This window comes from Lepisosteus platostomus, chromosome 10, assembly GCF_059453375.1.
Source record: "Lepisosteus platostomus isolate fLepPlt1 chromosome 10, fLepPlt1.hap1, whole genome shotgun sequence".
Classification (NCBI taxonomy): domain Eukaryota; kingdom Metazoa; phylum Chordata; class Actinopteri; order Semionotiformes; family Lepisosteidae; genus Lepisosteus; species Lepisosteus platostomus.
The window spans coordinates 19,321,924-19,338,123 of NC_142620.1; the positions used below are offsets into that span (position 1 = coordinate 19,321,924).

At 40.1% G+C, this 16,200-nt stretch overlaps 1 pseudogene; it reads left to right on the top strand.

The window, feature by feature from the left end:
• Nucleotides 1-8,012: 8,012 nt before the first annotated feature.
• On the top strand, nucleotides 8,013-10,575 carry LOC148653516 (uncharacterized; annotated as a pseudogene).
• The last annotated feature ends 5,625 nt before the right edge of the window (nucleotides 10,576-16,200 follow it).

The following is a 16,200-nucleotide window of genomic DNA, read 5'->3' on the forward strand; positions in this document are numbered from 1 at the left end:
TCACACTAACAATAACAGTGTAATAACATAGATAGAGCACTTAAAACGTGAAAAATGTACAGTACGTTACCCACTGGTATCACTACATGGCTGCAACTATCTGTGCTTAACAGGCAGGAAATGTCACAAGCATAACATCAGAAGGTAAGTATGTTTTTAAATTCATTTTGCCAGGAAAATCTTCCTATCACCCAAATCTATTTTTTAAATTAAGACAAATGAGTTGCTAGAGATCCACCATATTTGCTACCATCATACCTCTTTCTCAAAGTGTTAGGACACCATAAAGTCTGATTTTGTTTGCATTGCAAATTTTGAGTAAAGTCTGATACATTTCAATAACTAGATGTCTGAAGTGGTTGCTATATGAGGTTGTACAGACTGCTGGGGATTTCTGAGGACTTAGCAAGTGATTGAAAAATAATTAGATGGTTCTTCTCTCTGTTGTATATGGGTTCTTGTGGGAATGTGTTACTTATTTTATTGAGCATATTTGTAGTTCTGTTCTCAGGTTCTGTTTTAACCACTGGAAAAGTAAATGGAGCCTTTTGCCCTGTTCATGTTAATTGTCTTTTGAGTGTTTTGGAGATACAAAGTGAAATCACTTTGACACTTTGATCACAGCTGGAAGAAGGTGGAGTTATTCTCCAGATTTAAGTGACTTTGACTTTTTTGGCACAGGTTAATCAAAGGCTGCATATACTGTACACTGAAATGAAGAATGGAAAACTACATTTCCACAGTAGCAATCAGCATTAGGGGGAAATTGTTGGCACGAGTCCTTGAACTGGATATTGATAGTGCAAATCCTGAGATTAATGGTAAAAATATCTTTCAAAGGTCCAAGAAAAATATTTATGACTTATTCCTAAAAAAATACCACATAGAAACTTTCCTGGAAATTCTGTAACAAAATATTGCAATCCATTAAAAACGGTAATTAATCTTTCCTAATAAGAATACAATTTTCTATCCAACGATTCATGAATTTCATGCTTTAAAGTATGTTTGAGTGGCAGCAGATGTAGTCAGCTGGTATTTGTGTTCTTTAGCATGAATTAATAAACACCTCAATGACGATGCCCAGCACTCATTGAGCACTAATAAATCATTAAGTACCAGCAGTTCACTGCAGCCTGCCATCCCTGAGGCTGTCTCTCCTCTCTCTCAGGGTTGTGGGGAAGCCGTTGCTGTTGCCCATCTGTTTGCTATGCCAGGCTCTGTCTACGCTTTCCTAAGGCTGCTGGTGGAACTGGGCCTGTTGGCTACCTGGCAACCAAAGCAAAGATGCCTCCATCAGATGGGGACCAGTTCCAAATCACTCACTTGAATTCCTCTCTCTACTGCGTCCGTCTCGTATCAGACCCCATCTAGTCTAAATCAGTGCTTCGTTCAAGCCCCAGTCTAAGCTGCAAATATTGTATTTTACTCATTTCCTTGCTTTGCATTTGGGAATTGCTGTCAATCTGAAAATGAAATCACACCCTGAGCAGTAATGACGCAAAGTGTAAATCGATTTTCAGATCATTTTGTGTGTCTGAGCTATGATATATTCAGCTTTCCTTTTCGTTTAAAAAAATGTGTCTTCTATATTGATTTTGACCCAAACCCCTTCCTTAATTAAAACCAGAAAAGGGCAGCAAAACACAGTCCTGACTAAAAATCCACCCCAACTTTTTTAACTGCTTCTTCTGGCCAGAGAGCCAGAGCCTATCCAGCAAGCAACGGGCACAAGGCAGGCTACACCCTGGACAGGTCGCCAGTCCACTGCAGGACAGATATACACATGCTCACACCAGGGCCAGTTTTCCCAGGAACCAATTAACCTACCAGTATGTTTTTAGACTGTGGGAGGAAATTGGAGCACCCAAAGAAAACCTACACAAATACGGAGACAACATACAAACTCCACACAGATAGCACCCCAGGTCTGGAATAAAAGCCAGGGCCCCAGCAAGGCTAATATCTGCACCACCATACCGCCCTAATTTTACCATATCTAATTTTTACTCAATCGTACACTTGTCTAATTAAAAAGGGATATATTATTCATCAGAATTTTACTACACATGAATCATGTATATTGTATGTGGATGTATACCAATGCACTTCGGAACAGAAGCGTCGCTAATTACTAATTTCAGACAGTTTTGAAAAATATATTATGGGAGGTTTGATGTGCTTGAAAAGTTGTTAGCACTTCTGTCCCCCTTTGGACACCCTAGAACCACCTGAAGATGAAATGATAAAAACTGAGAACGCAAAGATGATTGGAAATCATGCGGGTTTGTACATGCAAAGGTGATGCACATAGGCCGATGATTTGTGCAGGCACACCAGCTGTAACTCTACTAAGACAGTGCAGCACTATGGTCATATGTTTGCAATTACCCAATGACAACGATATCAGATATGTTGATAATGTGGGTTAGTTTCCGCACAGCAACAGCAGTGGCTACTAACATAATTAGACATTCATCAGTTGTATGTAAACCAGCAGAATCTTCAAAAAGAGTGACAACATGACATAACATCACTAAGTCTGCTCAGCTGCAGTTATCAACTGCAAGAAACTAGTCCTGGGATTTCAGTACGGGGCTGTATTTTCTCATCATGCTCTTTTCAGTGTTTCCTCTCGGCAATTGTACACTGAAGAAACCATAAAACGTTCACAAACCCCTGTCTAATGTTGGCTTTAAGAGCTGGCTTGCTTGCTTTCTTCTGGGGACACGGTGTGTTCTGTGATTGACCTACTGGAATATTGGATTACAATCCAGTTGAGGACATGTGGAGTGAACTGTGCAGCAGCTTCTGGCAAATAATATTATATATTATAATATCTAAATTATGGAACTCACTACCACTTTTTATTAGGCAGTCAAGCTCGGTATATTGTTTTAAAACATACTGTATCTTTTTATTTTAGCTTTTAGTTAAAGTAGTTATTTGTTCTTTCTATTTATCTTTCTTTTTTATGTATTTTTTTATTGTTCTTATTTTATTACGACTTTCCTCATTTTTATTTATTTCTTTTTCAAGCATAAATTGACATTTATGTTGCATTACTGTATCACTGTGTTTTCCTTTACAACAAAGTATATCTCTTAATTTTAAGATTTTATTTTTATGTTTGGTTTGTAAAGCATTTTGGAGTGCTATTTGTATGAAAGGTGCTCTATAAAGTTTATTTTTCTAATATTATTCATTTGGCACCTACTTTTGAGACTGAACAGGGAACATCCCCCTGTGATCTGGCTAATGCTTTTTTGCCAGTCTGTTGTTTGCATGCTTGAGCTCAAGGTAATGGTGGAAATTATTGACAGAAGAGATTCCTAAACACTGTAAACACACCCTTTCAACACAGTAATTTCATAGTTATTTCATTCAAATATCTACCTTGAAGGAACCCTCAAAGTTATTAAATATAACACTCCAGGTCTCAGGGGAATCTCAAAATCTCACAAGTCAATTGTGACGAGAAAATGTATTCAACATTGTATGAAGCAATATATTCAATTATATTTGAAGGCCATGAAAGTGTCTGTCTTTTATTTCCGGAGGCAAATGGTGAAATGCATGAAGTATTAAAGATGACATTTTGGTGCAGGTGTGACTGCACGTCTGAGCAACAAAACAAGAAGCTGTCGATAGGCTAATTTTACTCAGTGCCATTCTCCATCTCACTCATTCTCTTTATCACTTCATACGGGCTGACTCACATGCTATTGTTTGTAACTGAAAGCCATAACATGTACAGTTAGCCTTCATAATGGCTCTTGCAGAAATGTGCCCCCAGAGATCAGATGTTATACTTCCAGGGTGGTGAGAATCACAACTCGCCTGCTTACAGAGCTGTAAGATGGATCATTCTGCTTGAGGGGACACAGCACTTGTTTTCCGTTTCAATGACAAAATCATATTTAACTCATTTTTTAAAAATACACAAGGTTAGAAGATCACCGGCACGTTTATTTCAAGTTCACTGTCTATTCAGCCTGTTAGAAATAATATCAATACCGGACTCTGTGTGCTACTTACTCTCTCTTCCAACCTTAACAGCACAGAATATGCTATTAGCGGAATGTCTGTAGTGCAGACAACCATCTTTATCAAACCAAAGACGTTTTACAAGGAGTACAAACATACTACACTACAAAATCCATAATGATAGCAGGTTTTTCACATTCGGTATGATAATGCATTTTGTTTGATTATCAGTCATAGAGTGATTTCTTACCTGCAACGTACAGCATGGCCGTGATAGGAGTAATAATTCATCTTTGAGAAGGAAACAATTCGAGTCAGCTCTATTAATTTGACAGGTGGTCAGCGTGACTGTTTTTATTCTCGTATAAATCCTTCACGCAACCAGTTTTAACCTCGGAGAAAGGAGGCGAGTTTACCCTGCTTTTGTACGTGTTTTCTGAATTTTAAATTAGGTTTCGATGATTAGTTTATTATTTCTTCTTCGGTCAATAAAGTTCTCAATAAATGGATTTGTTTTCTACTGGTTCCAGATGCGACCACTGTATCACATAAAAATAACAAATAATCTATATGGATTAATCCATTAAATTCAGTATATTTGTTCTTAAAGATAAATATAAAAGTAAACATTTTATATTTTCGAAATATGTGACTGCGAATTAACCTCTGGTGTACATCAGAAGCATTGAGCATACAATACAGGGAAATTGACTATACGATCTCCAAAATTAGGGTTACAGGTGCTTAAAAGTAAATCGTTTCCCAATCTGAATCACAGACATAGATGTTTACTTTCTTGGACGAAATTGGTTAACAGAGAGATTCTAATCACTGTCTCCAGAACATTAACATTTTACAGGCAAACCAGACAAAGACTCATTGCTAATTGGTTGAACATGCTCACAGTTGGATAAATGTGTCCGTAAATCAACCGCTTGTATCTGATTTGGTTATCTTTCGAAAACCAGTTCTCTAACCCTGAGCAGAAACTCTATCGTCTGTCAGCAGCACAAAACCAGTGGGATTAAATGAACGGGCGCTTTAAAACAGCCCTGATAAACACGTGTATAACTGTCGCCCCCCAGTGGCAATTGTGTAGAGGTGTCACATCTGCCGCATATTATCAAATCGTTGAAAACAACATCTCCTAAGATCTTACTCAAATATCTAACTCTTACATTTTCACTTTAATATCCGAAACATATTATATTTTAAATGTAAACTGTGTTACTTCAGAAATTCAGAAATGTAGGGACTTACAGAAATTATTTTTAATATTAAGTATTGTTTCATAATTAACTGTAAAGCATTTTGAGTGGAGTATCCAGAAAAGTGCTGTATAAATGTAAGCAATTATTATTACGGACGACGGACCCACAGAGAGAGCGCTTTTCCAACTTCGGAAACTCAGGAAGTACTACAGTACGTAAATTCGTCTCGTTGCCATCATTACAAACATGGTGCCATCTTACTGCGGTCAGAGCTCTCAATTGAGTATTAAGATGACATTTCCACTGGAACCCTCTTTACTGACAACTACATTATCTCATATCACTGACTACCTAATCTGCATATCCTTCGTTATTACAGATCTCTTAACTGCCCACAGAAACCATCCACACCAGTCACTTTCCCCTGCAACAGAATCCAGTGCATCACTTGCATCATATATATCCAACACAACATTAATTCAACGCCCCTCTGGACGATTCTGGGTTACTCAGATGACATTGTGTATTTCCAGCAACCTCATTTACTGCATCTCTTGCAGAAAATGCCCCATCCATTTACAATGGTGAGACAGGAAGAAGACTGGCAGACCATTTCTGGGGAACACGTGGGGATCAAAGACCATTCTAAACCGATAGTTCTCCATTTCACCTCTAATGGCCACAATCAATCTCTCCGTCTGCGTCCTCAAAAGGGGTTTCAGAACTCCTGTTGCAGAAAGAAATCTGAAACCAAAATGATCCTGAAATGTGGATCACACCCTCCCCTTCTCAAAATGACAGACTCATCACCTTCCAGATCCCCTCATTCATTCACAGATCTTGACTTCACATCTCTCCACCTGTTCTGCCTGAGTTTGGGTACTCGTTCTCATCTGCTTTATGCCTATTTTGTCCCTAGTCCCCACCCTTCTCAGCTACTCTGTCTTCAATTCTCGTAGGCCTTCGTTATTCACTACTGTCCCACTATTCCTCACACCTGGAGAAGGATGCACACCTGAAACGTTGTATCTCTTTTCTTTTCCTTTCAGCGTGGAATTAACCTTTACCTGTTCCTGTGCAGCCTACGAATGCTGACACAGCTCCCTACACAAATGTCTTACAGTTGCATACAGTGAACAAACAAAAGAGAAATTGTAATTAAGCAACGAAAATATAAGAAGTTGTAAAATTACAACAGAGCAGCAGAATTCTAACACCACTCGGCACCTGCTGCAGAAATGCGGGCCTCCTGTGAAGTCTGAGACAGCAGAGCTACTGTAACTAGCCTTCTTTTGAATGTTCCAGGATAGGAAACAATAGAATTGTATCTTTAGCTTCAAAAGACTGTTTCTCTACCTGTGGCAGCTAAAAAAGTGTGTTGATTGTGTAGTGAAAACATTGCATATAAAATAGATACACCTAACAATGGTCATGGGAGACAGCTTAGAGCACATGTTGAAAAGAAAGCATTTATAAAGTTTTCCTCTTCAAAATGTAAAGGAAACTAACTCATGTGTGTCAGCAATAGCCATTTATTTGAAGTTTTTGATGCATCAGATAGATTGGGGATGTGCCTGGTGACTTGGCAGGCATCTCAAAATCAGGAGGCATAGAAGAAGTGTGTAAAGGAAATGTAACAGAGACAGACTCCAAAGCCCTAGGAGGTCAATAACGAGAACATTAAAGGATAAGGCAGTAAGAGAGAAAGCAACAGGCAGACAAAGAAACCGCATGGGAAACAGACTCAGAAAGTGAGAAGTATTGACAAAGGAAAGCCATACTGTAGGTCAGTAACTATAGGATGGTTCTTTGATATAAACCCATAATTATAGACAAAGTTTACTATGACTATAAGAAGTGAGAACAAGGTAGATAGCACAAACTTTTCTGCTGTCAACACCACAGGAAAACCTGTACACCTATACACTGAGCACAGGAATGCTGACCACTCTGATCAGGGTAACCCCTGGAGTGAAGTTTGATCTACACATGGAGCTGTGTTTGAGTTTCCTCCTTATTAAACATATTTCTATGAAGGCTTCATTTCATTTTTAACACTTTTTTCACATATTTTGGAGAGAGAGATATATATGGGCACAATACCAAATGTGCGTGCAGCATTGGTCTGCTAAAAAGTGAATATATGTTTAACATAGCACTTAATAAGGGTTTGTGAATACAATCTTATTGAAGCTCAAACTGAAGGGAAGAGCTAAGCTTTCCCTTTACCTAGGGCTTATTAAGATCTGTCCAGGTGAGGGTTTCCTCTGCAATCAGGGTAACAGTTGTTGTTATTTGCAGCTCTGTTGGAATTATCTCTTTAATTAAGTAACCTTTAGTTTATTAGTTTCAAATAAAACAGGTCAGGTAAAGGCAGCAACAAAGAAAAACATGAAAACAAAAAGTATTAACGTTCCTCTTAAAAAAAAAATTCTAATGAAGGATTTGGGAATTCCTATTAGTGATGTAATGTACAGTTTGAATGGCAGCAGATGCAGTCGGCTTCTTCTTTCTTCTTTCACTGTACGCAGCATAAATTAATAAAAACCTCAATGACGATGCCCAGCACTCACTGAGCACTAATAAATCATTAAGTACCAGAAGCTCACTGCAGCCTGCCATCCCTGAGGCTGTCTCTCCTCTCTCTCAGGGTTGTAGGGATGCCCATCTGCTTGCTGTGCCAAGCCTTGTCCAGGCTTTGTTTGTTAGAAACCCTTTCCTTTGATGTATATGTCGCCCCCTCCAGTTCGAAAGATGAATTACACTCTGTGTGTGTTCATATACAAAGGAAGCTTTCCAAAATAACACATAGACATGCCGTGAGAGAAAACGTTGCTGTTACATTTTGCAGTTCAGAACAGAATAACTATTTCCCATGTGAAACAGCAGAAGCAAAGAAATACAGGCAACTGGCACAAAAATATAAAAACTCTGAGCTTCACTCACCCCTCTGAACTCGCATTGTTTAATCTAAACATATCATGTCATATTCATATTTAAGATCTGTAATTGCAATGTTGCATACAAGCAAGAAAATGTAAGGTATTGGTAGACAATGGATGGCACAGAAGTAGAATATAATGTGAAAGAAAACTGGCTGTAGCACCTGCATTGAATAGGCAGTGCAGTGCATAGGAACAGTTAAAACAGCATGAAGAAAGCTTGGATACAGAACAGGGAATGTAGATTACAGACTGAGAGAGGTTATTCTGAAACTGTACAATCCATTACATGCTGCCTGATTTGCCTTGGTTGTTGCCATGCAATAAAACACAGTCCATTCGCATGTCCTTCCAGCACTACTACGTTTTTAGTCTTCAATAAAACCCATCTGCATTTGTAATTGGTTTTCTAAAATGCAACAAAGTATACCATATAGAAACACATGTATTTTTTTCAATACAGTTTCATTGTGGCATCAAATTCATTCATAAACAACTTCTGCTGTGAGAGGTCACAACACTGTATGTGGTGTGTGGTATCAGTCAGGAGCTGCGTAAGACATTGGTTTTGTGTCTTTCCACTATGATTTTAGTGTGTATAAGAGCCAGGGGTCAGGCTGGCAGGTATTGTAAATGCACATTAGGCAGGTTCTTCATTGCATCAGCTGCTAGAGCTGCAACATTGTTTGGCAATGGATGACATGCTTGCCCATGGTTTTCCGATTAGGTTTTGAGAACACAGCAGGCCACTGCATGATATTGGTCCCAGATGGATGACATATGTTTTAAATAAACCCTGCCTTGCAGGGCCAACCTTATCAGGTTGAATGATCAGATTGACGTTGGTGTTGCTATAACAAATAGCAGAGCATGTCACATGTCTCAAAATGTGGTCAAGGCGGTGCAATTAGTGAGATTACCATCATGATCAACAAGTTGACTTGTTAAATCCCCCCCACCCACCCAGACACACGAAAAGACAGGCGTATTTGTTGGTTTCTACTATATAGAAATGCACTAAATCAGAGAGAGAAATGCAGTTCTTCAGAAAACACTACCCTTTGCCAGTAGCAGGAGGGTAATCATCCATTTTGACATGAGATCTGCCATGTTGTCATGATGTTACTGTCACAGAGGAAAGAGAATGGGTGTGGGTGCAGTAGGTGTTAAGGGCTGTGTGTTGTTAAGTGGCATTTATGGGTTAGTGACACTCTAATTTTGATGCAGAGCTTTATTCTTTGCATTTCCTGTCCTGATCAAAGGCCCTCTTAGCACAGACTCCAGGCAATCATCACATCATTCAGAGGTAATAGTAGTTCAGGTAGTTACTAAACCAGCATTCCGACTCTTCACAGCGATCTGTTCCAAGACCAGGTTTTCTAACCACCTACTATTCCTTTACAGATGACGTCGTTATAATATAATTTGTAAGGGATTTTGCCTGAAATTTAACACTTTTTCTTTTGACTCTGATATCACCAAGAATAACACTCAGAGACTTCTACAACAATTTTCTAGGAAACTAATGCTTTCTACCATTTTCTCCCTCAAACAACAGATTACCCTTTCTGACAACAACATCAAAGAAGCCCAGGAATTTTTATGGCTAACAGCTCCACATCATCTTCCCTTTATAAATAACCTCATCAGATCCCTCAATTCCCAACTCTACCAGTTCCTGACTTCAGAGAAGGATAAAAAACTCAATCATCTTCTACAGAAAAAAACACCAACTCCCCTACCACCTCCACCAATCCTAACTTTGTCATTACTATAGCCTCTGACCTTTCCCTTTCACAGGATGAGCGATCTTTTCAGCAGAGGCCTCAGTTTTGTACCAGTCCCAGGAAGCTGGACATCCCCCAAACCCAAGTCGACCTCAACTGTTTTTACCGCAGGATTCGTCTCAGAGCACATTTTACTGTTGACTCCTCCTCACAGGCAGCTGACAACAACCCAGTTATTGATGTCATCAAAAATATTTAAACTAAACAGAGCTGTTGGACTCCTCCCTCTCTCCCTCTAGCCATTTTCCACCAGTCAATTACTTCATTAACCAATGCATCAATCAAGCTCCCAAGACCCTTTCTATACCCAGTAAACACAGGTCTAACCTCACCCAAGGAGAAATTCAGGCACTTCAGTCTCTCCACAATAGAGATGATATTATCATCAAACCAGCTTACAAAGGAGGTGCTGTTGTGTTGTTGCGAAAGGACCTATATATTAATGAAGCCTCTAGACAACTTACCAACACTTCTGCTTACCTTCCTCTCCAACAGGATCCTACCATTGACTACCAAAAGGAAGTGGTATCGAACATCTCCCTTCTTATCAGCAGCAAGGAGCTTCCCCAGGAAGCAAACTAGCTCATCATTGAACATCTCCATAGAGGTATCCCAATTTTACCTCCTCCCCAAAATCCACAAACCTGACACCCCTGGACACCCCATCATCTCAGCATGCAACTGTCCAACTACTTACATCTCTGCCTTTCTCGACAGCCTTATGAGACCGCTGGTTGAAGGTTTTCCTTCAAGACACTAACCATGACCTCTTTTTAATTATTTCCATTTTCAGGGCCCAGAATGTTACATTTTCACCATGGACATCACATCTCTCTACACCATCATTCCCCACATTGACGGTCTTACAGCCCTCAAGCACACACTGGATAAACGCACAGTGCCAGTGCCTGATCCACCCACCCACACCCTTGTACGCCTTGCAGAACTGGTCCTCACACTTAATGCATTCTCTACCAATAACCTGTTTTATCAGCAGGTTATTGGAGTCGCCATGGGCACCAGAATGGGACCCAGCTATGCCAATATTTTTGTCGGCTGGGTAGAAGAACATTTCTTCGCTTCCTACACTGGCTTTGTCCATGACCTCTACAAACGATACATTGATGACTATGTCAGTGTCACCACATGCTCTAATGACCAGCTAGAGCACTTTCTGCATCACTTCTGTCATGCCCCACACTCTACCTCGGAAACGACATTCTATCCCTGTCACACCCCATACTCTCCCTCGCAAACGACGTTGCATTCCAAGAACCACTGCTTCAAAATCTCATCCCTGATTGAACCCATCACATTCTCACATGCACCGGATTCCTCAAATTCTCACTCCCTAACCAATCATCCAATCACACCCCTTTCCTTTCAGTATTTAAACTCCCCTCACACACCTTCCCATGCTCACTATTGAGAAGCCTCTTGCAGTATTCTCCAGTGTGCATTTCCAAGCCTTTTGACTGATCTCCCGTTACGAATCTTCTGCTTCTGCTTCTGCTTCTGCTTCTGCTTCTGCTTCTGCTTCTGCTTCTGCTTCTGCTTCTGCTTCTGCCTTTTGGATATCTCTCGTTACCGGACCCTTTGCCTTCCTTATCGACCCAGCCTTTGTATCATGTCTTTCGGATTGTCCCTTTGCTACTCTGTGTTCTGTGTGACGCCGGTCACGCATAAGGATCCTCCAATTCTACCTATAGGTGAAAACTTCACCAACTTCCACCCATCCCTCAAATATACAGTAAACATATCCTCCGCTACTCTTACGTTTCTAGACATAAACCTATCCATTAACCATCCCTGACTCTCTACTTAGGTTTATTAAAAACCCACAGATTCACACAGCTATCTTCTGTACAGCGCATTTCACCCCAAACACACTAAAAACTCTCTCCCCTTTTCACAGTTCCTTTGGCTACAACTCTGCAGTGATGATGTTGATTTCAAGAACCAAGCACTCAAAATGCACTCTTATTAACAGGGCCCTTACCGGAGCCAAAAACAGCTCTCAGACTATCAACTCGATCAGGAACTCCTGATCTAACAACCTTTGGTGTCCTTTGGTGCTTCCCTGCCACACTCCCTATCCCCAGGCCCGTTAACGACAACTTTCCTATCCTACAGGATGATCCCTCCATTGGGGCCCTCTTTCCTGAACGCCCTATCGTGTCATATCGCCGACCACCTAATCTGTGTAACCTTCTTGTTCACAGCTCTCTTGACCGCCCTCAGCAATCATCAGCAGCAGGCACATTCCCCTGCAACAGAGCTCGCTGCATCACCTGCAAGTACATATCTAACACCACACTCATTCAAGGACCGTCAGGACAATTCCGGATCACCTAGATGACCTCTAGCAACCTTATTTGCTGCATCTCTTGCAGTAAATGCCCAGGAAGAAAACAGGAAAACAGGAAGGAGACTCAGAGACCGCTTCAGAGAACATGTTAGGGCTGTGGAGATGAAAGATTTCTCCAAGCCCATGGTTTCTCATTTCACCTCTGAGCCATGATCACACAGATCTCTCCGTCTGCTTTCTCAAAGTAGGGTTTCTTAACTTCTAAAGCAGAAAGACATCAGAAACTAAAATTATCCTGAAAGTTGGTTCACACCTTCCCCCTTCTCTCATCGACAGACTCTAATTCTCTCTATTCATTTGTAGGTTTCGTTTCACACCTCTCCTCACCTCTCTCGACCTCGCACCACTTGATTGGCCACTCTGCCTCTCCCCTGCTCCCGCCTCCTCCTTTCTCCTGGCTTTTGTTTTCCCATGCTACAGTATATTATCTTTGCTGACCGCCCTATCTTTCTTAAACCCAAAGAAGGCTCCAGAGCCGAAACGTTGTGTTCTTTCTTCTCTTTTCAGCATGGAATAAACCTATTGTTCCTTAATATTACATTATTACATATAGGTTATTTAATTCATTATGTGTTATACTGTACATAGAAACCTTGTAGTGATTAAGTTCTTAGGTATAATTTTTATCTAAAAACTAATTCATTACCATTAAATGGCATCAAATTGTCAACTTCACTGTTTTCATAATCTGTGGTTTTCCTTGTAGAGATGTGTAGTGACCACTAGGGGATGTCTTTGTCTAACTTTATCTTAACAGCCCCACTAAGCAGCTCGAAAGTCACAAGGCAAATATCATACAGTCAAGAAAGCAGGACAAGATAAGCAATATCTCATTTTACTACATATTTTAACACCCTCTGCAATGTAAACCATCAACATCTAACTAAAATCTATGAGTTGCTATTGCACAGTTTATAGTGTGAGGAAGAAATGTAGTAGCAGGTCATGATTGTAAATTAATGATGGGATATAATGGGCAATTGTTTTCCAGTTCTGGTCTTTTGCTTCATTTCTTCTACCTCATTTCTTCTTCTTGCCCATGTTTTCAATGTTTGTTCAAGACTCCCTGTCAGTCCACCCAGGCAGCATCTGAGATATTTTTGAGGAGACAGGATTGTAAGTAGAAATTGCCATGAAAGAAAGATTCAACTATTGGAAAACTGAATTCTGGAGCAGGAAAATAGTGACAGAAATCCCTGCTCCACAGTCCATTCTCTCTGTGTATTGAAATAAGATTTATTGTACAATCTCTTTTCTAAAGCAAGATTTCAGTTCCACCACACAGAAAGTCTCTTCATGTCTAGCCGTCTGAAGAACAGCTCCCTCACTAATTACACAGATGCAGATCAGGTCAGGTCAGATCAGGTGTCTGCCACAGGGAGGTCCAGTCTGGGCCTAAATCAGACCAGGCCTCACCAGGGAGTGAGCGCTGACCACTTCACCCGGGCAGCCTGGTCTCTTGTTTTCCCATCAGGGCAGAGTCAGATGGCACACTGGTGGAGGGAAACCCGGTGGCAGATGTGCTGTCAGGCATGGCCCTGGCCAGCTGTACTGGGAGGAGGTGTCTCCCCTTGCGTTCAAAGCCAGAGCTCCGTCAAGGCACAGGTCATTACAGCTAACAGCAGCTCCATCGCCTGTTGGAAGAAACACATCTGAGTTAAACTATACAAGACCTGCAAGACACAAAGGTGAAAGGTGAGGCCATTTTCATTGTTCATACAGTTCATACAGTATATTGTCTTTCTGCACATACTGGTTATTTACAGTATTGTTCTTAGGAGTTTAATTGACTGTTACAAGACAATGGGTAAATTATCTAAAATATTACGTTTATATTATTTGATTACAATTTTCTCTGGTTAAGATAAAATAGTGGAATTGATCCAGTTAAGTAGGTAATTACGTAGATTAACTAAGAGCTCATGAGGAAGGACAGGTGGAAGACCTGGTAATCTTGGAAATCAGAGATGAAAATCTTTTCTTATTCTTTTTTTTGGGTGAATTGCTGTTATAGCACTCCAATACAATAACAGGGTATCCCCAATAATGAAGAAGTAAAACTTTATTCTGAGTTTCAGAAATAAAGGTTGTTTGTTATATAACTCATTTTTGCACATTCTACAGCCTCTACTTAAAACAGACGCAAATGAGGGGACGTGGCATTTCCTAAAAATCAGATGATTGATATCTGACTCCTTAAACTTTTCACCTAAGAAATTTCTTAGGTCAAAGTGATGATTAACTGATTGAAGGTGTAAATGAAAATGTATTATTACTGTTTTGTAGTTTCTTGGTAAGTGCCAACAGTAGCACCTTGGTTTTTAACTCAGGGTGTTCCAAAAGTGCTGTTTTTAACATTATAACACATAATGATCTTGTCCTGTTTACGATGCATGAACTGGATTTTAGACCTTTAACATCTGAACAGATTGTTACTACTGGCTAAAATTATCCTGATGTGAATATGGGATCCGTTCTTTCATTCCCAAGGGAAGAAACAGCTTCCTCCAGTCTCTGTCCCTGTGCTTGCGGGAGTAATCCCACTGTCATAAGTTTAGCTCAAGCGTTTTTCTGGCAGAAATTCTCAAGGCATTGTGACATCACAGTCCCACTGCTAAACCGGAAGAACTAGTAAACCCTGCTTGTCTGGTTGTGAAAGTGTTACAGAAACCTTTAATATACGAACAAACAAATGTCAACCCCTCTTGCTCAGTTGGTTCATAGTAGCTTAGTGGCCACAGAATTCTATCTATCCCTCTCTTAAAGGATTCAACCGCTTGACTGGGAAGTTGCTCCCAGACTCCCACAATCCCCTTTGTACTTCAGCCTTGGTCCGAATCTTGATTTCTAATCATACTTCCAGGTCCTTCTGCAGCCAATGATCAGGCAGGTCCCTGCGTTGCCTTGCTCTATGTCTGTCAAGGTTTTGAACACCTGAATCTGATCCCTATACAGTGGGGGGTGATTAGGATGAATAGTTTTCCAAGTTTGTGGACAGTAACCCCAGTTTTGGGTGCCACTTCTAATCAATCAAGGCTTTAAATAACATTTCGTGTCAGAAGGCAGTGCAGTGATTAGCATGGCACCCTTGCAGTGCTGGGGAACTGAGTTTAATTCCAAACCTGGGATGCTATTTGTGTGGAGCTTATATGCCCTCCCTGTGTTCACATGGGCCTCCTCTGGGTGCTCTGGTTTCCTCCCACAGTCTAAAAGACTAACATATTGGTAGGTCAATAAGCTGCTGAGAAAACTGGCCCTAGGTATGAGCATGTGCCCAGACATCAAAAAAAGTTCTGCCTTAGTTTGTTGTGTCTGATTGCAGATAAGGTTTTTAATCAGGGATAATGCAGTATCATCCATGCATTTGTCAATGAAGTGCCAGCACTATACTGTATATACTGTATATACTTTAAGAAGCCAAAAACATTTTTTTCTCTGATTGAAAGGACTATCTTAAATGTCAAGCATGTACTTATTATATCTCAATGTTGCTTTGTATAAATGTTTCAGAAAGGGTAAAATCACAATCATGAGTAAAAATTAGTACATTAAATCTAATAGTAACTGAAGAATTTAGACTTTCAGAGAAGGGACACTGTATACTGGCATGACCATCAAAGGCACCCAGGCAGGCATGATTTATTTGATATAAAAATAGCTTTGTCTTGTATTCAGCCTATTTTTACAATCCAGTCATTGAATTAATTCTAATGCATTTACTGTAATAGAAAATGAAAACGTTGAAGGCTGCAGTATGGTACTTTTTCCGTCTGAGTAGAAAATTCATTCCTATGACTTCTAAACCAGCCTGGTTGGTAGCAAAAGTTTAGGTTCAGAATGAATACTTCTGGGTTTCTTTTAGGTTTCCTTTGACATTTTATAAAGTGTATAAAGAAATAAGGTGT